The sequence below is a fragment of the Dermacentor albipictus genome, chromosome 4 (genome assembly GCF_038994185.2).
Source record: "Dermacentor albipictus isolate Rhodes 1998 colony chromosome 4, USDA_Dalb.pri_finalv2, whole genome shotgun sequence".
Lineage (NCBI taxonomy): Eukaryota > Metazoa > Arthropoda > Arachnida > Ixodida > Ixodidae > Dermacentor > Dermacentor albipictus.
In genome coordinates, this window is record NC_091824.1 from 128,792,511 (window position 1) to 128,819,757 (window position 27,247).

Here is a 27,247-nt window from a genome sequence, read left to right on the forward strand (position 1 = left end):
TATGTTTGAAGGAGACAGCCTTCCTTCCCACGTCAAAGTAGGACATGTCCGCCATCCAGTACGACCATTCGTACCGAAGCCCCTCCAGTGTTTCAAATGTTGCAAGATTGGCCACGTGAAGGGTGTCTGCGTGAACAGTGTAGTGTGCCCGCGGTGCTCTGAGTCCCATTCAGAAGACGCCTGCAGCACACATGTTCTAAAGTGCCCGAACTGCAGTGGTCCTCACAAGGCCTCATCAAAGGATTGCCCGCGGATGAGGAAGGAATTCACGATTCTAAAACGCATGGTGCGCGACAATTCGACGCATCGAGAGGCTGCTACCGCTGTTCGGCGACGTCGGCATCGACACCGAAAACGTTCAAGAAATTCCGCAACTGAAGATAGGTACACGCCAGCTACAGTCAGAAGGGCTGCCGCATCTCCGCACTGCGCCACCAAGACAGATACAAGGAAAGCGAACACAGAGGAGAGCCTCGCCCGTCCTGAAGAATGGCCTGAGCTACCGAGGGCACACCTCCCTGCTAAGATACCTCAAAACGCACCGACTTCAACGGCTTCTGCCACTGTTGAAGCGACGCTGGCTGATGATCTCCAGGTCATCAACATTCTGCGGTCGCTCATGAGTGCCATTCGCGTTATACTTACCAACATGAAGTCTTCGTCTGCGCAAAGCGCACTACAGGTGCTGGACACTTTCAGTCCAGTACTTGCAGCTCTTGGTTAAAATCATGGCTCTCCAGAAGCCGTCGTTTCGTGACGAAGTCCGAAACGCGTGGATATTTCAGTGGAACGCCAGAGGACTGAAGTCACGCATGTCGGACTTTCGACAGTTTGTGTTCACGAATAAGTTCCCAGTCATCGTCATCTGCGAGCCCCTATCAGATAACATCAGACTGTCCGGGTATGAATGTTTCATGTCCGCCACCCACGGAGAATGCAGCAAGATCATCGTATTCATGCGACGTGATCTTACGTATGTCCATCACCCAGTGTCGCCTGACCAAGAAAACCAATACGTCTGTCTGACAGTGAGGAAAGGCAAGCTCACTTTCACATTAATTGGAGCCTACATATCGCCCTCAAGTCGGTTGGACTGCGAGAGATTACGGCGAATCACCACAGCGACTCCGCAGCCTTTGGTGATTACTGGAGATTTTAATGCCCACCACCATCTCTGGGGAAGTTCTAAGATAAACTCGAGAGGCAGAAGATTAGTGTCATTTGCCTCCGAACAAGAACTATGCTTGTTAAATGATGGAAGCCCCACCTTTCTACGTGGAACTGCCTACTGTAGCTGCCTGGACCTGACCTTTGTTTCACGCTCCTTCACTAGAAAGGTCAGGTGGTTTCCGGATACTGAAACGCGGGGAAGTGACCACCTACCCACTTATCTTAGGGTTGAAGGGTTGACGGACTCCAGGTTAGCCGCCGTCACACAATGCATCGACTGGCCAATGTTCAAGTCAATTGTCGAAGACGGCTGTCGTGATGACTTGGCCACTAGCCTAGAGGACATCATAAAAGGTGCCCTAGAGGCTGCGAAACATTCACTTCTGAGAACGTCCACACGCACCGAATACGACATTGAGCTAGAGATGCTTCGTGCAATTCGTCGTCGTGCAGAGCGAAGATACAGGCGCACGAAGTCTGTAAATGACTTGAGGTTGGCCAGAAGAACTCAAAAGAAAATTCAGCGTCGCATGGACAAACTTGCATCACAAAGATGGAAATCATTCTGCGAATCTTTGGATCCACGAAAACCATTGTCTCACATATGGAGAACTGTTCGTGGTCTCCGTGGAACCCCTCAGCAGCGCCACCCTTTTAAGTCTTTGGCCCTTCACCAACAATGCAGCGAGATTGACGTAGCGGAAGCTTTCTGCAGGAGGATTGCTGGCGAAACTAGTTGCGCTGGAACATCGACGCTCCGCCACTCACCGATTTCACGCGACTCCCGCATGGATAGTCCTTTCTCCATGGACGAGCTCGAAGCTGCACTGGCCTTGTGCAAGCGTTCATCTTCACCAGGCCCCGACGGTATAACCTACCGTGCCCTGTGTAATCTGGGTGATGAGGCTCGAAAAGTGCTCCTGCTCCTGTTCAACAGCTCCTGGCGGACAGGTACGGTTCCCCAAGAATGGAAGACCAGTCGCATAATTCCACTGCTCAAGCCTGGCAAGTCGCCTGTAGACATTGCATCATACCGACCAATTGCGCTTGCCAGTTGCATCGGAAAACTAATGGAGAGGATGGTTCTAGCACGGCTAGAATGGTACCTCGAACATTACCAGGTATACCCAGATGCAGTGGCCGGTTTCAGGCGGGGCCGTTCTTCCATAGACAACGTTATCGACTTGGTGACGTACGTCGAGCACCAGAAGTCCTGCAAAAGATTATCTGCTGCCCTGTTTCTGGATGTTAAAGGAGCGTACGATAACGTAACGCACGAAGCGATTTTGAACGCGTTAGAGGCAGTAGGACTTGGCGGCAAAGTATATATTTGGATACGTAGCTATCTACATACGAGATCCTTTTTCGTACTTACCGAGGATGGCCCGACCTCCCAGCATTACAGTAACCGTGGGGTGCCTCAGGGCGGAGTACTCAGCCCAACGCTCTTCAGTCTAACACTCATAGGACTCACCAACATCCTGCCAGGCATTGTTAGGCTCTCCATCTATGCCGACGACATTTGCATTTGGACGTCGGCTGTGACGCGACTGCAGCTTCGCGCGCGGCTTCAAAAGTCAGCTACTTTGACATCATCCTACCTTCGAGAACAAGGACTTCATATATCATACGAGAAGTGCGCAGCGGTGGCATTTACCAGGAAATCAATGTCGCCATACGTGATATCCGTCGACAGACACATGATCTCGTACAGCACGAGTCACAGATTTTTAGGGGTGGTCCTTGACAAAAATCTCTCCTGGACCCCTCATGTGAATTATGTGAAAAAACGCCTGACAGGAATTTGCCATATGTTTAAGTTCCTTGCAGGAAAAACCTGGGGAGTGCCAATACACTCTATGCTGCAACTGTACAGGGTCCTCTTTATTGGATTCCTGCGATACAGCCTACCTGTCATGTCCAACACCTGCAGAACTAACCTGAACATAATCCAAAGCATCCAAGCCCAAGCACTCAAGATATGTCTCGGTCTACCGCGGAGTGCGTCAACGACTGAAGTTATTGCAGTGGCTCAAGATTTCATTATTAGAACGCACATTAGCATTGAAACAATGCGTGTGCACCTAAGACACTTCGCCCGGAACCCTACCCACCACCTAGCAAGTCTCCCTGTAGATAGGCCCCACACGACATTCAGTGCGACTGTCTTCGCGCACCGTGCCTCTTTCAGGTCAGGTTACACACCTGCGGCAAGGCCTTCTATTCCTCCATGGTGTATGCGCCGTACTCAAGTGAACCTTACAGTCCCAGGACTTCAGAAAAAGTCGGACTTGCCATCATCAGCGCTCAAGCAACTAACTTTATTTCTCTTGTACGAGAAATACAGCGACTGCACACACGTCTACACTGATGGATCAACTACATCAACCAGTTCCGGCGGCGCTGTAGTTATACCAGCAATGAGACTAACCAAGCGGTTCAAGACTTCCCATGTCACTGTGTCTACAGCTGCAGAGCTCGCGGCTCTCCGCGACGCGCTTCAAGTGATAAATACTGAAAGTCCTAGAAAATGGGCAGTCTTCTGCGATTCCAGGCCGGCCTTGCAATGTGTGCATTCATTTCTCCGACATGGAACTCACGATCAGCTCACGTGCGAAATCGCGGAACTTGTCCATCACTTAAGAGAAAAAGGCCATGATATCTCTTTTCAGTGGATACCAGGTCATTGCGGTATCATTGGTAATGAAGACGCCGATAAGGCAGCTCGGACGTCAGACCAAGAAGACCGCTGCGTCCCCATTCCGCTCTCAAGGACCGACGCCGCGAGACAACTTGGCATTCTGGCACGCACGATCTCCTTAGCAGAGTGGAATACCGTACATACAAGGCGCACAAGACTGCACCGACTAAACCCATCACTTCAACTCAGACCTCCAGCCGGTGTGCACCGGCGTGAAGCGTCTCTTCTGTGTCGGTTATGGCTTGGAGTGGCCTTCACGAATGCCTACTCAGCACTAATTGGAATGGCTGATAGTCCTGCATGTGATGTTTGCGCATGCGAGGAGAACATTGACCACATATTGTGCCATTGTCCTCAATTTCAAGCCCAAAGACAGTATTTGTCCGACACATTGAGGAAACTAGACGATCGTCCTCTGAGTGAACAGACAATATTAGAGCACCGTCCCGACCGATCATCGGCTCAGAAGGCAGTGAAGGCACTTTTGTGTTTTCTCAGAACTTCTGGTTTGCTCGAGCGACTTTAACTGAAGTGCTGTCCGTACGCGTACCTACACCTTCTCTCTCCCTTCTTTCTCTTCCCCTTCTCCCTTCCCCCAGTGTAGGGTAGCCAACCAGACTATTGACTGGTTAACATCCCTGCCTTCCTGTATTCTTCTCTCTCTCTCTCTCAGTGCGCTCCTCGCAGCCGCAGATATCCCATGCAGGACTGTTCCTCTAAGTGCTCGATAAGCTTTCGCGAAGGCAACTCCCAACCACAACCCACACACAAAGGACGCTTCGCATCGGTGAAGTCCGGCTGGATGTCTGAGTTGCAGTGAAGAATTTAGTCTGTGCAGTCTGCGGCGTTCCACTCAGCTAACGAGAGTGTGCGTGCTAGAACGCAAAGCTGTCTCGCAGTGTCGGTCGATAAGAGAGGAATGGGGGCGCAGCGGTCTTCTTGGTTCGACGTCCGAGCGGCCTTATCTGCGTCGTCATTTCCTATATGGTACCTCAATATCCTGGTATCTATTGTAGGTAACATCATGGCTTTTTTTCTCAAATGATGGATGAGTTCGACAATTGGGCACGTAGGCCGGTCTTGACTTCCAGAAGACTGCCCATTTTGAGGACTCTCTCTTTTGATCACATGAAGCGCACTGTGGAGAGCCGCGAGCTCTGCAGCTGTAGACGTAGTAATATAGGTAGTCTGGAACCGTTGCGTTATTGTCCCGTTAAGCTTAACACCTTAACGGCTCCTCACCACGTCCCGTCTGAAATTTCGGCTGTACACTAGGAACTGCAAAGGAATGTCCAGGGTTTTATTGCGATAACAATTGTATCAACACTCCAGGTACATTTCTGCCGTCGCCATCCGTGTCGTCATCGCCATTGTCGTGATGTTCCGTATAAAGTCCAAGGGCGATAACATGGTCACCGTGCGCCATAGGCTGTATGTGCGAATGAAAGCGTGTGAGGGTGAGCCGACGGTAATGGCTCAATCTCGCGCGCGAGGGAAGAAAGCGGAGAGGAAGAGCGCCATCTTCCGCCGCGCGCAAGCAAGAGGTCGCGGAATCGAATCCCGGCCGCGGCAGCCGCATTTCGACGGGGGCGATGTAAAGAAACGCCTGTGCCCCATTCATTGGGGGCATGGTAAAGAACCTCTGGTGGTCATAATTAATCCAGAGTGCCCCACTCCGGCGTGCCTCATAATCAAATCGTATTTTCGGCGCCTGAAACACCAGAACGCAAATTCAGTTATTAAAAAAAATATACTAAATAGTTGCGCGAGGAGGTGAGCTCAGCTATCTTTCGTCCTACTGCTGCTTTTTCCAGTTACCTTTACCAGTAGCCACAGGCCTCATTCTTCTGCCTCCTATCACACCGGAACCGATGTCCCGACTTGTTCACTTCCTTCACGACTCGACAGTCACCTTAATGCGCACCTTCTCCCCCGCTATGGCACGGCGGGTGAGGAGCACGCTGAGGCACCCTAAGGCAGCTGTGACTTCCGCCACCTGCTTTTACAGCGAAGACGATAACGAGAGTTTCGCAGTCGTTTTCGTGCGGTCAAGGACAACGTACGGCGGCATGATCGGGATCAGAGAGCAACGTAAACTGCCTCAGAGTACCGAATTTTGCCTTTGAAACCTAATTATCAAAGATTGTAAAATAAAAGTTTATTTCAGTATAAGTTACTTAAATAGATAACTTTATTCTTGGGGTTTTACTGCCAGAAATCTGTAACTTTTTTCCCACAACGTGTTTTATCAGCTCCGCATTGGAAGTTAGCGAGGAGTTTGTACTGTTGCGGTGGCGGAAAATGAGGGCGTAGTCAGCACCGCAGCCGTCATTGGAGCACCGTATGAGCGGGAACAAGGCATCGGTAATGGATCATTAATAAGAACAGTAGTGCTAAGTAGGGCGTCTAGTTAGAGCTCGTCTTTACAGCTCGGCTGTCTTCGACGTATCAATACAGATCTGCAAGTGATTTCCTTGTTACCCGTGCTTTCCTAGCTGCAGGCGCGTTTCTATGTAGAGGCCATTCTGCGTGCCCTGCGCTTCAAAGGAATCCTCGAGTTCGCCGCTCTGGTGGCTGTTCGACGGAGCAGGCGGCATGCATGCGACGTGAATCGCCATCACATGTTATGTTATCTCACTCGCCACCTTGCTGGCTTTTTTTAGAATAGATCCCGCGCGCTTTTGATGTAATTCTTTAGCTACTTGTGCACGTACATCTGCATCGTTCTGTGCAACCATGATCGTATAACCACGTTATCTAATCATGGCGAATGTTTGTTTGCATTGCCTTTGCCGTGTGAGTGAGGCTTTATGTTTAAGAGCTTTTTGCCATTTTTGCCCAAACATTTCACTGACAGCACTACCAATGTCTTCAACAAAGTACCAACATGTGGGTGTCATGCAATAAGATTCGGGTACTCCTTTTTAATATCCAATGCGTAGCCACCTTAACTGTGTTTGTGAACCCGAAATTCCACAAAATCAGATAGTGTGGGAAAAGAGCACGAGAGCACTCGCCGAAGTCACAGCCATGCATTCCCTCCGGCCTCCTTCTTGCTTTCATCGGCAAACATTCGCAAAAGGAATATCAAGGAAAGGAACGCGTGGAGCACTGCATGTGCCGCGAAAACATTCCTGAACCCTAGCGCCTGTTGTAGGGCGGCAACCTCGCAATCCGATTATTGCACCGGAACAGCCCGGGGTGTTGTTTGTTGTTACCTGCCTTCCTCGATTGCGCCGAGTCGACACCGTTTTCTCCCGGGATCTCGTTTCCGTCTGAGGTGAAGCGTGAGGCGAAACCTCTTTCGGCGCCTGCTCGCGCGTGCATTATTCTCTTTCTGCCTGGTCGGACCTCGTAGCCTCGTCCTGTGGGTCCTTCGCCTGGTGGAATTCCTGCATTAGCTGGAACTCGCGCGTGCTTGTGCCTGCGTGCATGCATGTTTGTGTTTGTGTGCGTACGCATGCGGTACGTACATGCATGTGTACATGCGTGTGTACATGCGTGCGTATGTGCGTGCGTATGTGCGTGCGTGCGTGCGTGCGTGCGTGCGTGCGCGCAAACCTTCCGTCAGCTGTGCGTATAGGGCGCAAGGACATTCTGTCGGGAGACATCTCACGTCGAATGTCGACGTAGTGCGATTTGAATTGAAGCAATGTATAGCGACTAACCCTATTGCTCAAATTTCCACTTATGTGTAGCCGACTTCTCCAATTTTCTGTCACCGACACTGACAATGCAGCTGAAAAGAAGGCGGGACAAAACAAACGCAAGAACAGTGAGCAGTCATCAATAATGAGTCAACGCGTCTCATTGTATTGGTGTGACAGGATACTAGCACTTTGTGCACAAAGAGGTGCCAAGGAGGCATATCCTCCAGGCATTTACAATAGGCCCTGAAGGTCGTTATCCAAATAGTTAAGCTTAGCGCAAATAGGCAAGACGAATATACGTCGCCGTTTCTCCAAGTTCAATGGGCGCTGAAAGTCAGTGGCAGAAGCAGTAATTATTAAACACAGGCAATCCGGATCGTGCGCTGATGTTTCGAGTGGGTGGCGTGTCTTGGGCGCACAACTGACGGCGCCCTGTAAGGTAAGCAAACACGAGGCTCTCAGCGTGCCTGAACATTCTGGATAGGAAATGGGCGTATACCGTTGCCTACAAGCTGCCCCGGAACGAGGTGCCGCCGGTGAGCTATGCGTGGCAGAGCCAGAGAGAGAGAGCTAAGAGAGGAAAGGCAGGGAGGTCAACTAGACGAGCGTGCGGTTTGCTACCCTACACTGGGGGAAGGGAAAAGGGGAGCAGAAAGAGGAAAACGGGATAGTGGGAACACTGTCTGCGCACGCAGCAAAGTGCTTGGAAATCAGTCAAGTCAAAGAAAGTGCTCCGTCAGAGCGCAGCAAAGGGGTCTAAGCGTTGGAAGTCGCAGTCGGCGTCGTGTAGCTAGTCGGTAGACGCGACCGCCATCGCACCTACGGCTTCCTTCGAGCCCTTGGTGCCCTCGAAAGGCACCGATTTGTGAGCGGTGTTAAAATGGCAGCAGTTTTACAGCGACTTCCAGTGAACGGCACAGGTAAGCAACGGAGGATGGAAGGAAAGCGCGCCCCATTTCCACTTCACGTGAAGTAGTATACGCTGGTGCATGTAATTTACACTCACAGGGCCTCTGTACATTTAACTTCAGGGCATACAATACCAATTTGGCCATGGATATAAAATTAACAGAATATTATTTGCGTGCTTTGAATTAGGCCAGTCCTATTAAGCAATAGCAGTTGTATATATATTGAACGCTCACCTCGAATCGCTATGATACTACCGATAGAGCATGGAAAGGTTCTTGCTCTTCGACGTATCGTAATAACGTACTTTGTTGCTCAGCATCTTGCGAAATCCCGGCAGTGAACTCCCGAGGAATTGCAGCGAGTTCAGTATAAGTGTATGAAATATCATTTGCTGAATTGGCCGTAGCTATATGGAAATTACTCCGGAACATTGGACATTGCCGCAACAAGTATTTTTTACCATACGCAGTCAGTTATACAATCCGTGCCTATTTTATGGCCGTACAAAAATCCCATTGCGTTTATTCCAACTGTGTTTGTGTTGCTCTTGCTTTGCTTTCAAATTATTATTTCTTTCGGACACGTTGTAAATGTCAATATATCCAGTGAGGTATTGGTGTTTACGCAGGCACGAGGTCGTGCTAATACTAAGTAAAAGCTGGTACGAAGTAAGCATTCATCAGCACGGAATATTTATTTCATAAATACATGTATAGCTAAGAGCTTCCCGCTACAGCATAAATAGGACGTAGACAAAAACCTTCAGTCAGTCAGGCAACACGCTGTAAACTAACGCAGCGACGACAAGGAGTATGTCATCAATTTATTGCTCAGGATTCTTCGTGGTCATCGCACCACCAACAACTTGGGTAAGTTCGCGGTTGGCAGGATCCCAACGTAATTATCATATCCATCGTTTTTCTTTCTTGGAGGCTGCTATCACCGCAGAAGAAAAAAATGTATACGAGACGCTAGTTTCCCTGGAACAGCCTGATTTACTCTGCTCCGGTGTACTGCCTTCCGGTGCGGTGTTTCCTGCCAAGGTCATTATTATCCTGAGTGGCAGCTACGGGCCGCGCCCAGCTGCAAAACAACGCTTCGGGGATCCAACGACGTGCTCGCGAAGCTCACGCGTCGGCTTTATTTCATCCCGTCGCCTGCTTGGCTCTTCGTTTGAGAGGCAATTTTCTAGGCTGTGGTTCCAAGCTCAGTTATATTTTTTTTGTCATTAAGTGCTCCTTTTCTTCGACGCGAAGACTGACCCAAGCACGGAAGATCCCGAGGTGTGCATTCTTGTGTTTGCTTTCGCGGAAGTATGAGCGATGCCTTAAACAATTATTGTTTCGGAAGCCTCCGAACATATTTTGCGATTCTCGTAGCCGACATGTTTCATAGCTCTGTAAAGATCCACTCTTGCCTTACGAACCATCTGGCGAATGGGTGGTAGCTTGCACTATCGCGATTGGACAGCGCGCGTGGACGATTTCCTTTGCTGGTGCTTCCTTGACACTCTTCGAAATTGCACCTTAGCTCTAGTTTACATAGGGGCAATGGGCCGATAGAAGTTAATGGAAGATGTGGAGTACCTCCGTATACAACTGTGTGAGTATGTGACTATGGGAAATATAATCTTAGTAGTGAAGTCCTGGAGAACAAAGGCAATAAAATAAGGACGGGATGGACAGGACCATTCTCACGTGCTTTTGCCAACGTCGCTCCCTTGGAAAGTAAGTTATGTCTGCTCTGGAGACTGTGCAGTATTAAACTGGCCTAATCCTAGACATGGCACCATGAAACGAGGGCAGATCCCGGAGATAGGTAATGCGCAATCCCGTGGTGATGGCTTGCTTGTTGCTGATTTGTGATCCAAGCGTGTATACGCTATACTGCGAACCGGGTTGCGCAGTACGAACAGTTCTACAGCATTTAAGTACCCGCTTCATGAGATCATCGCTCGTGCATCAAAATTTGAATTAGATGTGCATTTTGTATATTTTGAATCCACGTCTATATATAGATAAAACTTCATGTTTCGACGCTGCCGAGCGCAAGCAGTCTATCGCAATTCTCAGCGTTGCCAAGGCACTAGACAGTAAGCAATATGGTCTGCAACAAAATAAATAGGTACCAAATCTTGAATGCTGATATCCAAGGCTTGCTTTATGTACTAAGTACTGAATATGTGCTCTACGATTGATGATAATATTTATGAAAGCGTTAGTTCTCCAGCTTTTACACAGTGCAGTCTACTGTTAAAGGGGCCCTGAACCACTCCTCGGGCTTGGCGGAATAACATAATACGCGACTAGAATGCGTTGCTGGGAACATCTCAGCCAAGTTTTGCTGTCGTACGCGGTGCGTGGAGCTTGCAAGCGGATCGCGAAGTAACCTTTCTCTCAAATGCTCTCTTTTCAATGGAAGGCCTGGTCCTCACTCTCTTCTAGACACATTATTTCGTCATCCTCTCGGACGGCTGCTATTGGCCGATAGCTGATATCAAGCTTCGGTCGGCTAAGTGGCGTAGATACCACGGCCGCCGAGGGGTGCCGTCACGAGTCCACTGGCTAAGCGCACTGCAGCTCACAGAGGAAAATCGCGTTTGGCTTATGTTTAGCGCGTCCTAGGCACCAAAGGCGGATGTCCTGGCGTCTACGCTAACATTCAAAATGAAATTGTACTGCGCGCCATGGTGACATTTAGAAGGCGGAGCGTTGTAGACACGCCCCACTGCGCCGTAGCCGTCGCCGTGGAAGGCATTGAAGAAAGAACGGGAGCACAGCGGAGGCCGTGTTTGATTGCCAATAACTCCGCTTCTGCTGAGCGCATTCAAGTACGCTTTGCGCCGAAGTGTTTCTGAAATAGCCTGTTTCCACTTCAAGTGGCTTTCTCCACTTCGATATAAAGTGGTTCAGAGCCCTTTTAAAGGGAACACTCATAAGCACACCTCTCATTTTGCTTGAGCCCTAGCTGAAACTGGCTGTGAAGGCAACGTTAATGTACTGCACAGGTGTGTCGCAAGAAGTCAGAACATGAACCATAAGTTGTCTGCTGCAAAGTTAGGTGATTTCATTCTTGCCAGAGAGGAAAATCTGGACTTAAATTGCACTCAAACGTTCCCTTTGGCAGTGGACCTCACTGTAAAGCATTTTCTCATTCGAAAGTCTAGAATGGGTAATATATTTATGCTGTAGAAAAAAGAATGCGTTATACGAGAACAACTTGACCACTGTTACATAAAGTGCAAATATAGAAATGCATACCGCTACAGGTGTTGAAAGTGTAAAGCTATACCTTTTTACTTTCTATATGTTATGACGGACATTTTTGTCACTTTTCCGCAGGTAATCATATTAGAGCCACCAGGTCCCCTTGACAAACACATTTACTTCGTCAGCCAACGAGGCGCGCACTCCACGGGTACTCGCACAATAGCCCTAATTGAGGTCAAAATTGGGCGAGAAACGAATAATAATTTTGGCACGCAGGCCGAAGTCCCTTACGAGAACAACAGGGGTGCAAGTTTAATGAGCCCTTCATGCACCAGATCTACATTTACAAGAGCAGGCTCACACTATGTTTTCGTTTTGTTACAAGAACAAAAATAAAATCTCTTTCTTGCAGGAAACATTTATGAGCACAGTGGGGACAACGCATTTGTAATTGCTACAAACACAACAAAAGGGTTCATTCTCGGCCAGACACAGGGGTACTTTCAACACGTTACAAATAAACGCTCGGAAACGGGGCACGCTCCTAAACGCAAGGAAGCCGAAATGATTGATTGCGTTCCTAAAGGCAAAGAGCGCGTACTGTATAATGGAAACGCTAGGCTGACTTTTTCATGCACTGTGAGCAAAACAGCCACGTAGTCTAGCCAGCCAGAAGAAAACTGCGCATGAAAACCTCTTTAGGGCATGTGCGCTACATATTCAACAACATGGCCAGAGACGACTCGCCTAGTTGCTCCGGAGAGCCTGCTCGTCCTGCAAGTATTCCGCAGTATCTCGAATGAGAAGAAATAGGTTCTCCCCAAAGCTTCGTTTTGCCTCAGCTGACGCGAATTAACTACTAATCGTCATTTTGCGAAAGTGCAAATTCGAGTTTTGCAGGAAAGAGATAAAAAGAAGGCAGGGGTGTTAACCAGTCGAGTCCCGTTTCGTACCCTGCGCTGGGGGAAAGAAGTAGGGGAATAGAAAGACGGGAGAGAAAGAAGGAGATTGGTGTAGAGAGATGTCCACGAACAGCACTACACAGTAAAAGGCGCTCGATCGCACAAGCCAGACGTTCTCAGAAAGCACAGAAGTGCCTTTAGCGCCCTCTGTGGCGATAATGGGTTTGAATCCTAACAGTCCACTTGGAGTTCGGTCTCATGCGTGCAGCTTGTTTTTCCAAGCGTCCCCTGGTCAATTAGCTCAACGGTTTGAGTAACGAAGCTGTTTGTTGTGGGGACACCAACCTTATAGGTAGTAGCCGGTAATAAACGTACGCATAAATTATAAGTTATAAATGTCATACGGGATGAAGTACCGATACGAAACCAAGTGTTCTAATAAAGAAGCACTCCATTCAGATCACAACTTTCGGCTATGCCCGGAAGCAGAATGTTTGTTTCTAACAACATTGTTTGCGTAATTGTCTGAGAATTAAAGCTTCGCTTTTTTCTCTGTACGTCATTTCATGTGACCCTCAAAGGCAAACACCCACGTCGAAGCTTATCAAAAAAATGCATTCAATCTGATGAAGTCATGCACACCAAGGATTTCACTAACCACCTTAACGGAGCACGATGAGTATGCCTACGCACTTTTTACAGCGAAAGCTGCATATCTCTAACCTTCCGTTTTTTTTTCGGCGTCTGGCAACTGAAACGTACTTAGCGATTGCTCATAAACCCATGCGGATGCAGTGCAGCGGTGCAGATTTCAAAATGCGGAACCGATTAGAACATTCACCGTGATCAATAGCGTGACGTCAAGGTTATCGCAGTATATAAGCAGGAGAGGTATCGGCGCTGAAAACAGCTGCGTTATCGATGGGGCGGACACGTATAGTTCTTACACCCGAAGAACGACATGCGTACGCGCAGCGACGGAGGGAACAGCAACGAGAATGTAAATGGCACCGGCGCGAAACGACCATCAACGAAGAACTTTCCCGCGATGCTGAACAAAAATGACAATCGCGAGCCCGGGTACCTCCGAACGAGCAACGATGCCAGACTCGCAATGCAAAAAATGACAACCATTCCACCTTTACAGAGTGCACATGGAAGGGTTGTCATTTTCTCTTTGGATATAAGTGGTTTAATAACGTTCTTCATGATTAAAAAAACTGCTGTTTCTTCGGATCACAGCCACGCTGATCTTTCCTTTCGTTCCGTGAGTCTCTTTGAAGCAAGCAGAGGCTCAAAAACGTAAAATATCAAAAAAGGAAGGACGTTAGCCCCGTACTCTGATGCTCTACTAGGTTCGGCTGGTTGGTTGTTTGGCGCATCTCGAGCACAGCGCACGTGGAAGTCTCGCGTCTGGCTTGTTCCGATCGAGCACGACGCATACAACGCACACAACGCATACAAAAATGGTCAAAGGTGGAGGCATCAATTATGCCAAGATACGCGCACATATGCAAGTGTGGTGTATCTCCAGCAAAGCGCACACATTGCCGAAAACGCTATTCAAAAAAGAATTATTAAATAAATTCGGCACTTTTACTTGCCCAAACCACAATCTGATTATCAAGAACGCCGTAGTTTGGGATTCCTGAACAATTCTGACCACCTGGAGTTCATTAAGACGCACCCAATGCACGGCCCAGGAATGTTTTCGCTCTTTGGCTCAAGTGACGCTCCTCGACTCGGGTGACAACCATGTCTCTGAAAATGTGCGTGCGAACAGTCTCCCACTTGATGTGGCCTCATGCTGCTAGTGTCGAAAGGCCTTCACCTGGAAGAGGTGATTTGCAGAATTCAATTAGAGTTGACTAGAAGGAATATAGGTCGTGGTCTCGCGTCCTAATTCGCGAGAGGAATCACGCTGATGGTTATTACGAGCTTGACAAAGCACCCAAACTTTGCTACTATCAACGGTGGACCTTCTCCTCGCTTCCGGCGTTCAAAGTGCCAACCAACGCTACCATGGCCTGCTATTTCATCGGTCTCCGCTATCAAAAGAGAAGGGTTCACTTCCGGAATGCTCACGCCGCTCCTTGGTTTCACCACCATCGTCGCCGCGTCTTGGCTTGCGCCCTTGGTACTAGGGCAGGCAGCCTGACTCGGCTGAAACTAGGCTTATGAAAATGGACGCGAGCTCAAGGGCGACGGCCACGAAGATGACAGTTACTGCCGTGGGCAGAACTATACGGCAGAGCGAGTCTGCGTCCCGTGCACCACACAGCCACTGCCCAAGCCCCTCACAAGTACGGCTGGACAGGACGATAAAGGAGATCCCCGGCACTTCCGCGCCACTTCCATCTTCATCCGGGTTCCTTTTCCGAGCTGCCGCTCTTCGCGCTCGTGTTTTTTTTTACTTTACCCTTCACCGCCATTCCTTTGCAGGGCGAGTGCTCTCGTTGTCACCAAACGATGTCCTTCCTTATTTCGTGCTTCCTCTCTCGCCGGTTCACAGCTATGCGCGTTAAAAACATAGCGAAGAGAATTTTCAGCTGCGATTTTCACCGTGGCGAGAGCGGGGGAAAGATACAGAGAGGCGAAAGTGCCGAAAGCCATTTGAGCTTCTTTTACTCGTGCCGCTCGCGGTGGCATTCACGGGAGCGTTACGCCGACAGCACGTGAAATAGAACGTAAACCGAGGTGCGTGATGGAGGCGCGCCTTCTTTGCGTGTGCGCTTGAAAACTGTGACGGTTTTGTTGTTTAGAGCTTTCAGAAAACACGCTACGCTAATCCTGCGAAATTGTGGGATGTGTATTAGGAGTGGAACAGGTCATATGTGCCAGTCGCAGATCAGGGATGAACCCCAGCGGAGGCCATAAGGCGTCTTGACGGACTGCCTCCCGAGGCACTGTAGAATAAATTTGTAAATGTGCAAGAGAAAATTTATGTGACTGGTATTTAAAAATACGGATTCACGATCGATGGGAAACGAGGGGCGAGTTAGACATTGTGTACCCTGAACGATGCGTGCTCCTCCACGGCCGGAAAGATAGGAGGGATCTGAGGAATGTTCCTTTTCGTTTTGCCTATGACTGAAAAAGAAAGAATAGGCTTAAAATGCTTGAAATAGCATAAAGAAACACAAAACATGGGCCGAGTTTGGGGTAGAGTATTCATTTCGGAATTAATAAAGGAGCTGAACGAAGTACTTCACTCTAACTGAAAGAACCCATCGTTGGACAAGGAAATATTACGGTATACCGTGCAAAATGTGGGCGCTTCTTTAATGTTCCGAATCATTCGTTGTCATCAAAAGACACCGCACGTGCTATTATAATCCGCGATGTATTTGCGATCTTTCCGTTATACCGCAGTGAACAATCCATATAAAATAATGTTCTTCGGTGGTTTATTCTGTACTTCTGTAGCATTATCTTTTAAAGCATTTCTTCAATTTAGTTCACGACAGTCCTTAATATTTGCAGACTTTCAATAGAAGATATTTCCCTCTTAAGTATTAAAATCAGCTCGCTTAGCAGAGACGCATGGCAAATTGAATTCAGAGGCTGCTTACACAGGGGTTTCTCATGTCACACGCTACAACTTACACGTCGCTTTCAGCAGCAAATTAATATGTAAAGTATGTGGTGTATGGCAAAACACAAAAGTTCTGGAGGTTCAGTTGTTTGCATCAGCAACAAAAACGCGCGCAGTTCTGAGTAAGCATGGTTGTCAATAGTGTGCACTCTAAAAGGACTCTGTTAAGCTGTAGACCAACAAATTCAAATCATTTGTAGACTGATGCCTGTATTCTCAAAATGTAGCAATTATTGTTGGTTGCAAGAGTACACTCGCGCTTAGAAAACATTTCAGAGGCATAAATTTGCTTCGACAAGCATTTCTCATTGATGAATGTTCTGTTATTCTCATTTCCGTAGCAGATATTGAACACATAACCTGAGAAATAAATTTTTAATACACAATTTGAACCATCGTAGCATCAATATTCAGCACTACCTTGTATTAAGATATCGTGAGCAGCAAACGTGGATTTTTGTGTTATACCTTGACAACGATATGCGGCTTGGAAAGAAATAAAAGTGAACGTAGGTATTAGGGACTTAGGTAAATTTGTTTAGTACAACAACCAGAATCGGGACTTTTATTTGAACAGCGAAACGGCGACATGTCTCTCGACGCATACCTGAGTTCACAATGAGACACGTGTGAAACGAAAATGCAGAGTGAAATAAGATGACCGCTTCTTGTTTTCCAGAAATTAGCATATTGTTATATTCGATTGGCGGTATTTGCTAACTTCCACATAGATCTAGGCCTACTTTATGTTGATCTAGGCCTACTTTAGCTGTTTCCACAGTAAAGATTTAGTGATGCCAGACAAGAGACGCAGTTGTCCTCTGCTTACATCTAACACACCGCACGCCCTTCAGTAGAGCAGACGTGATATTTGGGGAATTTCACTCCTTTGCTACCCCCTTCTTCAACTGTTTTTTTTCTTACTATGCACGTCTAGTGTCCTTCCTTCTATGTGGGTTGCATTATTTGGAAATTTTATCCCCCTTACTATATGTTTGTATTTAACCTCTTTCCACGTACCCAGTGACCCAAGTTGTCTACTGGCTTGGGCCACTAGGTATTTAGATATGTGTTGCCGAGCAGACAACATGGGTTATTGCGTAAGGTTGGTCTCGAAGAATTTTTTTAGGTTCAAAGATCCTGACCAAGCCATAAAAGCTGATTGGTCGTCTAAATGTCTTCCTGCACACATTTTTGTGTACCATGGTTGTTTTTTATTGGAGATTTTTTTTTACAACTAATGACAAGACATAAACGCCCCAAATTACCACAATACAATAGCTATGCCCTCGGCGTTGTCGAAGCCCACATATAAAATGGTCGCGACAACGTCCACAAGAGCCCACAACTACACGATAACGGAGGAGCTGGCTATAGCTTTGGCAATGGCCGTCGGAACTGAACCATTGACAATAGTCGCAGCCTTACAACAAGCCGGCATGAATCACCAGAGGGGTATCATCCGCAGCACCGCATTACTCTTGCTCATCTCACATCACCAACCACAAGACACCCTCATCGTCTGGACGCTGGTACCGGCAGCGGTACAGGGGAAGCGAGTGGCCCACGCCGTAGCCGGCGGGCACGCACACCGGGCACCCCATGCCAGCGCCTGTTCAGCCATGGCATCCAAAAGCACAGCGGCAATACCTAACACTTACCTAGACCTCCTTGAACACCGCTGCAAGGAACGCCGGCAATACACAGCACCATACCACAAGGTCGACCGCGAACAGGCCGCCATATGGATTAGCTTACAGTCACACATACCAGCCAGGCACTATACTACATGCAATGCGTTCCAGACTCTACGAACGACAATGTCAGTATTGTCAAGATTAGCCGAACGCTTTCCAACACATGATGCTGGACTGTCCTCACACGCCCAGTGCATCTTCGTGGCATCTACCATGACTACAACTCCCCTTGCAGCTCCTGCGGTCCAATCCAACCCTGGAAGCGCTGGCTGAGCAACAGGGTGGCGAAGGCAGCTGACGACCATCGCTTCCTGTAATGAGGAAGCTGGCCATAACAAATGCTGCAACCACGTCAGTAAACTATTATTCAATCAAGTAGGCATGCTTAAATTAGTCAAGTCGAACTGAAGTGAATCCGGCAAAATATAGGAGCAAGCTCGTAATGGTAAAAATGCACCAGACCCTAAAAACGGCGTCTAACGTAAGTGTCACTTGCGTGCATCTATTTGGATCAAAGCAGCAGCGTCAGTTCAGACAGAACTGGCCATGGTTCAGGCATACATCGGTTTGCTCTCGTGCCGCTTGAACGAACCTCTCTTGTTAGAATCAGAATCGCACGTCGATGAACACGCCTGATCGCACTCGAAAGCGCGTCAAAAAGGCATCCAGCAAACATCAAGAAGACAGAGCGCCCAATCGACTTCTACCCGCTTTCCCGTATGCTACTTCCTTTTGCACGAAACTCACTGTTCTATAAGCACCCATATTAAAGTACGTGAGTCTAGCATGAAAGTATTCGGCTGTGGAATTAGAAGTGGATGGCAGAACAGAGGGGGTAGGGGTGAACGAAGCGGAATCGAACGTGAAATTGCCCCGCACTGGCATGCCAAGGTGGACGACGCATGCACTGCCGTCTGAACACATATCTGACGATAAGTGAATTCCGCAGTTAAGGGGAGGTGTGTTCGTGCCTTGCAGTGCAAATTAAATTTTGAGAGGCGTTCGACGACGCCTGCTCCTAGAGTGGGTTCCCACCGGAGTTCCCCTCCCAGTGTCTGAGGGCCGCTGCGTGATGCCACTCGGTACTTTGTATTGCACGTGCGGTGCCGGTTTATGAAAGCGGGCCCGTGACAAGAAAAGCATCACGCCAGAGAGAGGTAGAGTAATTGCGAAACTGACGGCAATAACCTGGAGTGACGACCGTACCTTCGAAAAGCGCGTTCGGTGGATGTTCTTATTCGCAAGTAATTGTTTTGTGTCTTTTCTGTGAACGCTGGCGTTGTGCTTTTTGCAAAATTGTAATCAAAATGAGAATATATTGAGGTATAGAAACTATGAAGAACACAATTCGTTGGTGAAAATCAATAATGAAATTTAAAAAAAGGAAATAAACTAAGCGTTAACGCTTGCAGTCTGAGACGCAAATATACAGCCAATAAATTGTTTGTCGAACGCAAATGACTAGGCACTGGCGTTAGGGGAGCTGGCAATCTTTGTTATTTTTCTGTGCAAAGCCACTGAAAGTCGTGAAACATAATGAAAATAGCTTGTTCGGTCATTGGAGCACGTGGGGAGCGTATCCCAGCACCACAAGATAATATTAAGACTATAAAAACAAAAGCTCGACCAATGCGGGCGACACGTATTCCTCCGAAAGAAAAGTGGTTATCATATCTGGTGCGTCATAATTTGGTTACCATCCGAGTGAGAAGCTTTCCCGAGTCTGGTGACTACTCTTAACGCTCAGTAATGAGTTTTTGAATTCTGTGACCTCTCTGCAGTAAGTCACTTGCCATACCGACATTTCTGCCTGGACTGCTGCGAGCATTGCAGCTGGAAAGCTTCTTGTGCTCAATCTTCCGCGAAAATTTCTGTTCTGGAGCATTGTGTCTCGGCGCCATTGAGCATTTCTGAATTTTATGTAACATAGGATAGTTCACATAGGTAAGTAATGAAGAAAATATGGCGCACGCGTAGCTGCGCCGGACTTCCTCGAGAAAAGCAGCTTTGGGGTGGCGGACGATAATATTTACCAGAACACTAACGGCAGCGACAATCCCGTGGAAAAATTCTGGCTGTGCTTTAATCTAATATGCAGTGCACAGAACAATACTGTGAAGATTTAGAACAGCGCACGTCATCGTTAATAGCGTATATTATACTCTGTAAGGTACATCGTATTAGGATAACGCTGTGTTTTGTTATGTTCCCTGCCATTCAGTGTTATTGACAAGTAAGGACACTGAAAATTAGGACATTACGAAAATTTTCGGAGCTTCTTCTGAGAAGGAACTTTTCTTGGACACATGCAAATAAATTAATTTGAGCCTGAACAAAATAAACATATGCTTGTCACCTTGTTCATATCCGGAAATCATCAAAATCACTTTCATATGCGGATCGTTTCCCGATCGTCCGGAAACGTCCGGGAACGTCCGGATCATTTCCGTCATTCCCTTGTCGTGAGCGGCAGCATGTAGACGGCACCAACATTCCGGGTTGGCCTAAACTGCACAGTCCCCTCATCGTAACGCATAGCGCTACGAAGATGCTGTGCGACATTATGCCACATTCTGGATTCGCCTGGGTTGTAACAGTACATAGTATAACTTTTCTTCGGAGTTATAAAGAACAATAGCGTCGTTGCGGCGTCGCCATCATATGCTCGTCTTCGTCTTGCTTCTGTCGTCACACACAGTTTTACACACGTGTCACACAGGCAGTTGCTTGCTTTACACAGACACGTTGGTCCATCTGGCAACTTTTTAACCCTGTCAGTGCAGTGGCGGAGTCTTGCGCATTTAAACCCTAGCGCACACGCACATGCACGACGAAAGAAACAGACGGAACACAGCGCTGGGCCCCGTCTGTGTCTTTCGCCGTCCATGTTCTTCTGTGCTATTGTGCAAATAATGCCATTCCAACTAGCCCACAAGCTTGTTTTTTCTTTAGTCTTACTAAGTTCGTTTTTCTCTTTCTTTTGCAATTGGTGCCAAGGACGAGTTGGTATCATCCCCGGGCTTGAGCACTCTTTCTAAGTGCCAGCAATGGGCTTGGCTTGTTGAATTCACTTTTACGTTTCGGCAAGTTTCCTTTTGGCCGCTAGGAGACCTACAGGCTCCGTTCGTTTACGTTCTTCCGGTAGCAATTTTAAAACTGGCGGCTGCCAGCCGAGTGTTGCCGCACCGGTCGCGAAAGCGTGGCTTTCATTTGATTCAGTCATCAAGCTCTGAATATGATTAATGACTGTGTGGTGGGCCATGCAGGGACTTTCCTCAATGCATTAACAGTACAGGAGGGGACCGACCCTGTTACTGGGTTGCTCGAACGTTCTACTCCGCCATATACTGCTACGGCTGTATATGAGGAAATCGCGGTTTCCATGCACATCGCAGGTCTTCAAGATACTTTTTTATTTTGTATCAACCCAAAGTAAAAAAACGACTAATCAAGCATAGAAGCATAGTGCCTTGCTAGTCTTTAATGCTGAATTAGTTTTGTTGAAATAAAGAGGACCCATGCCCACGCGAAAGTTCTAAAACGAACTCAAGAAAAAAAAATTCGGGTGAAGGGAGCGATTCCAAGACCAATAGTTTTCTATCGGCAAAGCAGTTCGCTCAGCATTGCTTAATTAATCTGACCGTGCCCCCCGTCAATGAAGCAACCAATTTCTCCAAGCCCCTAAAGTGACGCTAATCTTATACATGTCATCTTCTTGGATCTAACGTCAACAGCTCGTGTTGTTTTAGGCCACACGTTTCTAATGAAGTTGCAGACATACTGCCATTTTGATTTCAATCCTGTCAGATATTCCAAGCAGAAAAAGTAACGTACAGTCACGAAGAAAATCTGTATTCCGGAGAAAAATTTTCAAATCTAGAAGGTGCAATCACTAAAATTTTGTTATGAAAGTTAAAGAAGTTGCGCGAGGTGTAAATAAAGCTGGCCGCATGAAATGTATCCCTAACAACGGTATTATTTGTTCCTAAAGGCATAACCAGGCGTACAGACGCGCACGAAAACTTGTGAAATACATAGGCACCTAAAAAATCAGTGAGATTTATTCAGTCTGTGTATGGTGCGCGAATGCTCGAAATGTTACGGCAACTGAAATGTTGAAGCTACAAGTAATGCATTTTAGTTTCACCTCAACATTACAACAGGGAGTTTTAGGTTTTTTGCACTTAAAGTTGTAGCACGCAAACCACCAGGCGTACAACGCAAACGGAGAACAAAACAGCGCAAGCAGGGCGCGGGGCTTTGGTTACGCAAAGACGCTTGGGAATACCGTTTCTAAAACTCCCTAACCTCCTGCATCAACTGATCGATGTGACTACATACACACTCAGGTTATTTAATTTATTTATTCTAACTTGCCAGGGATGGCGACAAATGTCGTTATTTCATGAGGTACGCCGTAGGGGGGGGGGGGACGCCGGAATAATTTGGACCCTCCAGGGGGCTTTGTGACGCGCGGCTAAATCTAAGTACACAGTTGTTTTCGCACTTCGCCCCCATTGCAACACAGCCGCCTTGGCCGGAATTGGATCCATATACTGGGTGTCCGAACTATCATGCACCAAAATTTCTAAATATGCAAGTGCCACGCAGCTGCACAAAACCAAGGTAATGTTCTTTGCCTTTGCTTGAAAACACTGAAGTTATTTTTGCATTCCTCGAAATTATATAGTTAGCCTTAATTACTTAATTGACTTCCTAATATTATAATTGCATTAAAAGTGTTAATGAGAAAATTGTAGAGCAACATGAAATACGTGCTACATAAAAGTGCGTTTTCCGAGCGTGAAAGAAGCCCGTGAATAAAGGTGAAGGGCTGCGAATGGCCAGTCCAGCGGCGATTGAGCGTGTATTCGCAGGCTTTTTTCATGCTCTGAAGAATGTTCTTATGTAGCATGTATTTACACGTTTAATCTAATCCCGATATGCAGAGCAAATAACCGAACAGGAAAGTATGACTGAATTTCGGTGAATTATTCTATTTTACATCGAAGCTGTTTACCTCTCGGTGGTCAGCATTTTTCGTGTCCGTCAGTACACAAAAATTGATATATTATCATTAACAATGGCTCATACCACCCTAAGCAACCAAAAAAATACAATGGCTCACCCTCCTTGTAATGCAGAGGCTATAGGCACTCAGCAAATTGAAGCGAACAGTACATATATTCATTGGAATCATGCATACAACCTACAGAGTACGTTTCAAGAAAGAACAAGCTCAGAACAAGCGTATGTTATCATTAGCAATGGCTCATAGCCCCGGAAGCAATGTCTCAGAACCCCTTAGGCAAGCGAAAAATGCAGTGGCTCATACTCTCTTAATGCAGAGGCTACAAGCGCTCAGCGAAGTGAAACAGTGCATACATTCATTGAAATCACCTTTACAACACACACAGAACACCGTCCTGGTGGTATTGTGCCGTCATTGTTATTCAAGGTGTTCGCATTGTTTTTTGGTGAAATAAACGTTTTCTAACCAGCATAGGTTTGAAGAAAGAACCATCTAAAATAAGCATCGGAGCCACCAATAAAGCTTTGCATACCCCCTCATAAGTTGTAGTGATGGTTTTGCAGCAGCTTCTCTGGGAATCCACTTTTGCAGGGCCGGCATGGCGAGTCACTTCGTTTAAAGACGATTATTTTTGTCTAGCACAATTCGAGCAGTTAAAACAACGCACCATGGCAGGCCTGGCCATTACGGCCAGTCCTGCCACAATTAATAAATAACATTAGTCATTCTTATTCTTGTACCAATGATTAAGTGCACCATTTTTCATAATCCTTGGAAATAGCTTCCATCGCTGCATTATTGCTACCAAGGGTACAAATAAAGCTTTATTTTGACCTAAGCAATCACGGGAGAGAAAACCTCGGGAATACAAATTGGTGCAGCGCCGTATCCTACAAGGTGCAAAAGTGTTCTGAATTAATATACGATTTAGAAGAGGTATGGGCAAGTCAATTATGGTCACAAATAATGTTACGACGCAGTACACGCATCAAACCCTCCTATAAGTAGCTTCTATATGTGTAGAAAACAGTAACTAGTGCATTTTCATTGCAAGTTTGTATGAAAACGAAGACAAAAGATAAATCGGAGCCCCTATTCAATAGTGACTGCACCTTGGACGTCTCACTTTTCTTCTTTTTGTTTTCCATCATAATTGCGGCGTGGCCCGTCAGCTTGGATAGGCCTCTGTAGCATTACGTTAGTTGCTGTTTTACGAGATCGCGCTAAGATTGTGATGAAGAAAATGGAGTGAATTAACTGCGATAACAAACAATAGTGCGAGTAGCAGAGGGAACCCTTGCTCTTGGTTTCGTGTTTATAATGTTTGGGTGTCTTATCAGCCTTAGTGCCCTAGCTGCATCAGGTAGCAAAATTCTTTTACCCTAACTGATCAAGTATGTTTAATGCATTTTTTGGTACCACAACATTGACGTCACTGCCGTGTGCACTCTCATGACCATGATTGCACTGTAAAATATGCAGGCGTGACGTCGTCCTTATTGCCTCGCATATTCGTGAGCAAAAAACAAAAGCAAGAAAATTTACTATACTACTACTATTTAACGATTAACTTTGGTGAACCATTGCACGAAATTAGGTACAGCGTGCGCAAAAAAGAAAGCGTTATTAATTCTAGTTATTGGTCGCCCAGTCTGAAAAAAAAAAAACGTGTTGCCTGTTACCTGCACGTCCTTATCAGAATTTTTTCTTAATTTCCGCCTGACAACATTTCCGCCTAGCGTTATCAAAAGTCAGCAACCGTCCTAGCGGAGAAAGAAAATCGCCATAATTGCAAGAAAAAAAAAATAATGTACTCAGCATCAGGCGAATTTGCCAATCTTGCGTTCACTGGCACTATTGCCTACATTGCTGCTTCCGAACTGATCTAGCACAAAAATTTATCTGTGGATGAAGGTGCTGCTCTTTTAGCAGTGTTGGGTCGCGTAGTGAAAGTCACAAAAATGTAAAATTCATAAAAATGACACTTTCTTTCTGGGGACGGTCGCTCCATATTCCCGCTGTACGTCACTGGGTCACTCAACTTTTTTGAGCATTGGAGACAATCTAGCTGAAATTGAAGCGCTTTAACTCAGTCACTTATCCTCATTGAAGATCCCATCGCGTCATTGCCTTTCCCTTAGTACCAGCTAGATCGCCACCTAAACGAACTAAACGACGTTAAGTGCGATGAAGTGCAATGAAATCGCACTTCGTTGCGAACCGGGGCTCTCCTTTACAGACAGAACTAAAATTAATAAACATCTCCTTTTGCTTGAAGATGTCGCCAGTGCGTCATTGTAAAATCCGCCTCAATCACTGCAATAAGGCAAGTGCAATCAGTTAAAAAATAAGCACCTTGGTTGGAGAACACGTGGCTTGAATGGGCGAATTAATTGATATGAAGCTATGGCGTAAACAATCTTTGAAAATATGAGAAAAGGTTAATAAAGTGTAAAAAGAAGCAGCGACATCTTTTCCATTGCGTTTCAGCCCCTACGTAAGCTTTTTTCCCCTCGACTGAATAAGAGATGAGACGTATGTACAGGGTACCTTTCCCGTGCTTTCCCGTCGAGCTCCGATCAATGTGTGCAGCCTCGGGCTACATCAAGCTGCTTCTCTTGTTCCTTTCTTTTTCGCTGTGAGAGGAGACCCGAAGATTGTGGAACTCTCTCCAGGGAGCTCCTATTGTCACCGCGCTTAGATAAGAAGATGGCAAATATTCGAAGGAGAAACGGCACGTTCTTACAATGTAGTACAAAAAATAAGAATGTAAAGGGAAAAAATCTACTCACAAGTAATGCCATCCAGGAAACCCCCTGGTGGTCTCCATAGGTGATAAGCGACACTTCTATGCAGAGGAAGTCGGGGAAGCCTAAAGAAATGGCCGAAGAAAGTTGCGAAACTTTCTCCGGTCCAGGCCGGATACCCAGTCAGGGAAGTGAAAGCTGTAGGTCTGTCTTCAGCGTGGTGTTTAAGCTGTCAGACGGAACAAGGACTCAGAATATATTCGCACTGGTGGCGTTTAATCAAAAAAACCTTCCGTAGTTTGATGAGCACTTATCACATTCCACGGTACATATATCAAGAGAAATATGACTGAAAATTCCTCTTATGGGCATCAAAGAAAATTGCGGTTTCGGGAAACATTCTAATTCTCATAGCATTTATTTGTGATTCTGGGTGAGTGCATAGTCTTCTATGGCCGCGCACTCAAATATCTTCTGTGAAAATAGGACAGCAGGTTTCTCAAGCGCAAATGAATTTTTAAATCTGAGGTATGAAACTTGATGTTTTGGACAACCTGAGGCACAGGAAGTGTTGCGCAGATGCATCCAGTGATGCCTGATCAGTGGAATGGAAACTGTGAAATGTACAATTCCATGTAACAATTATAAAGATTTTGCTGGAATTTATTTGGACCGTCGCTGGCACTAAACTACGAAAGCGCGGTTCGATCTAACGGGTCTTATTTTTTTGTGAAGCAATTAACGATAGTTCAGTTGCTCGTGTCTTGAGCTGTCTTCATGGCCGTTTCTTCTGCATGACAGTTGGCTGCGTGCTCTGAGATTAGGAGCAAGCTTTGTTTGCATGGTGACGACTAAACAGCGCTTAAAAGGGAGTAGACTAAGAATAAATGTACAGAACATGCAAAAGTGTAAAATAAACCTATTACCCTCCTTATCTCCCTTAGGCGCATTGAAACTAAACCGAAAAACTAACAAAGACAAAAAAGACAACTAATATTGTAGGGCGTGCATCTCAAGTGAAGGTCGAAGACACACAGTAGATGAAGAGTGTTACAAATGGCTAGTTCACCTGCAAACGAACTTCCATGTTAACATTGGCTATGTGGGCAGAGCCAGTGCCAACTTCTGGATAGCATACGTGGCTGACTACCAGACTGGGTGGCTGCCATCATGTGTGCACAGTTTTTGTGCACACTTTATGCATGTATGCAGATTCGAGGTTCCTGCATGTACAAGGCCGTGAAAGAGAGTTATGAAAAATGTTTGAAATTGTAACGTAAGGTTGCGGTCAAATACGACAAACTGCTGTAGAAATTACTGCTACGCTTCAGGTGTCCCAAATCGAATCTTTCGACTATTAGCTAAAATATTAATTATGCACTGGCAAAACGCTTTGGCGCAACAAAGAGGACAATATGAGCATATTTTTGTAAGTTTTCGTATCTTTCATCTCGTAATTGATGTTCCGCACCATATTCCCGTAGACAGGAAAAACAAGGGAGAACGAAAAAAAAAAGACGCATGGCAGGCTTCCTTAAAGTTGAAAGACATAATAAACGCGCAGCGTAAGAAGTTGCTTCCATGAAAACAGCGTTTTCTCCATCTCTACGCTGTATGGGAACTATAGGCGCA

At 46.6% G+C, this 27,247-nt stretch overlaps 1 long non-coding RNA gene across 1 annotated transcript in view; it reads left to right on the plus strand.

Moving 5' to 3' along the window:
* The first annotated feature begins 18,087 nt into the window (after positions 1-18,087).
* LOC135899516 (uncharacterized) overlaps positions 18,088-27,247 on the plus strand; it is a 214,288-nt gene continuing 205,128 nt past the window's right edge. The window contains exon 1 of the long non-coding RNA XR_010563633.2: positions 18,088-18,187. This is a non-coding gene — a long non-coding RNA (uncharacterized lncRNA). The remainder of the gene's footprint in view (positions 18,188-27,247) is intronic.